We start from the raw sequence: 2,500 nt of genomic DNA on the forward strand, positions 1-2,500 counted from the left end.
CCGTCCGACATCCACAATTGCTCAGATAAGCCACCAACACCCACACATGTCCTACACAGGGGTGCACCCAACACCACCACACTGCCTCCTGTTACAGCACAGAAACAATGGCAGGAATGAATCGCACAGGTCTGCCACTCCCTTGCCGCAACCACAGACGCGGCGCGCCTCCAGTCACGAGCGAAAAGCGCATCCTGACGAGACATAACTGCTGTCACATACTGACGCTGCCTCAGACATCCACTTACAATGATCACTACCAACGAACCTCGGCCCCCCCCCCCCCCAACACACTATCTCTTACCACGTTGTGTACTGTAATCCAACCCATTTCGCACCTTAACCTAACCCATTTTGCACCTTAACCTAACCAAATTTGTAACGCAATTTGTACCGCAATGTAACGCAATTTGTACCGCAATGTAACGCAATTTGTACCGCAATGTAACTCAATTTGTACCGCAATGTAACTCAATTTGTACCGCAATGTAACTCAATTTGTACCGCAATGTAACTCAATTTGTACCGCAATGTAACGCAATTTGTGCCTTAACCTAACCCAAGTTGGGCCTTAACCTAACCCAAGTTGGGCCTTAACCTAACCCAAGTTGGGCCTTAACCTAACCCAAGTTGGGCCTTAACCTAACCCAAGTTGGGCCTTAACCTAACCCAAGTTGGGCCTTAACCTAACCCAAGTTGTGCCTTAACCTAACCCACGTTGTGCCTTAACCTAACCCACGTTGTGCCTTAACCTAACCCACGTTGTGCCTTAACCTAACCCACGTTGTGCCTTAACCTAACCCACGTTGTGCCTTAACCTAACCCACGTTGTGCCTTAACCTAACCCACGTTGTGCCCTAACCTAACCCACGTTGTGCCCTAACCTAACCCACGTTGTGCCTTAACCTAACCCACGTTGTGCCTTAACCTAACCCACGTTGTGCCTTAACCTAACCCACGTTGTGCCTTAACCTAACCCACGTTGTGCCTTAACCTAACCCACGTTGTGCCTTAACCTAACCCACGTTGTGCCTTAACCTAACCCACGTTGTGCCTTAACCTAACCCACGTTGTGCCTTAACCTAACCCACGTTGTGCCTTAACCTAACCCACGTTGTGCCTTAACCTAACCCACGTTGTGCCTTAACCTAACCCACGTTGTGCCTTAACCTAACCCACGTTGTGCCTTAACCTAACCCACGTTGTGCCTTAACCTAACCCAAGTTGTGCCTTAACCTAACCCACGTTGTGCCTTAACCTAACCCACGTTGTGCCTTAACCTGCTCTGTAATTGGCATATGACACGTTACATTAATCCAGTGTTGTCTAACCACAACCCTCTGAATATAGTTCGCTACTCGCACCGCCCACCCTCTTGTGTATCGTTTCATGTTCAACACTTCGCAAGTGTTGCTTACTTTTTACATGCTCCCGCTGTACACTGTAATGTGGACGACTGCAGGATGTACATCGCCCCCCCCCCCTCCCCCCTGCCTTCGCACGCTGGTCGTTCAGGTGCTTGCGTGTTCAATGCCCTTCGCAGCTGTTCACTGGCATTCGCATGTCGAAGCGCTCAGTCTACGTCGTGGTACGGCCTGTGTCCACTGTCCGCTGATGTCGTAAGCTTAACCCTCACATTGTACTGCACATAGGTCCGTATGTACTGAATGATACGCTGTGGCACATGTGTGACCGTACAACGACTGCGCCCAACAACAGCGAACCATACGGTCCAAATGTTGTGCACTCAGCCACGTGCCGTCTCCCCATAACAGCTACATTGCAGTGTGGTACGCCATAGAGACGTGTGGGAGTAACGGACGCCCTGGATGGCGATCAGCATGAGCCGTCTGTTGATGTAGTGGCGCGTGTATTCAAACGTAGTCGTCTCTTCTCACACAGTGTGATAGCATGGTGCACCGCGTTCCACATCTGCGACATGGTACAGATGCTGGTTGACAGTCGGTCTCGTAATGGACATCGCATACGTAGGGGGCCACCTCCCACGCGTTCTCTAGTCGGGCACATTTTGTTGCGTGTATGTGGGCAGACGTAGTGTGTCGTGACACCTAACAGACAGGTATGCAATAATCGTTGCATTTGCAAACTGGGATGGACGTCTCCGTTTGCTGGTGACGTTACGCAAATGAACAACTGGTAAACCCATTGTGGTGCGGTTGTTGTTGCTGGAGGTAAATCAGTAAGGGCAAATCTGTGTGTGAAGCGATACGCGGCGGTGGCTGGGTGGGACCGTCCCCGGCCGGTGAGGGGGGGCCGCCCGGCGTGCTGGCCGCGCGGTGCGTGGGCGCACGCGCTACAGCCGGCTGGTGGGGGCGCCCAGTGGCAGGCGCGCCGGCCGACGGACGCGGCAGGCGGCGCAGCTGCGCGCCGGGGCACCCTGCGCGCGGCGCCGGGCGGCCAAAGTGGGTCCTCGCGGGCCCGGTTTGAAGCGCGGTGGACATCTGCAGTGTGCTGGTCCGACTGAGGACTGTGTGCGTTG

This window comes from Schistocerca cancellata, chromosome 3, assembly GCF_023864275.1.
Source record: "Schistocerca cancellata isolate TAMUIC-IGC-003103 chromosome 3, iqSchCanc2.1, whole genome shotgun sequence".
NCBI lineage: Eukaryota > Metazoa > Arthropoda > Insecta > Orthoptera > Acrididae > Schistocerca > Schistocerca cancellata.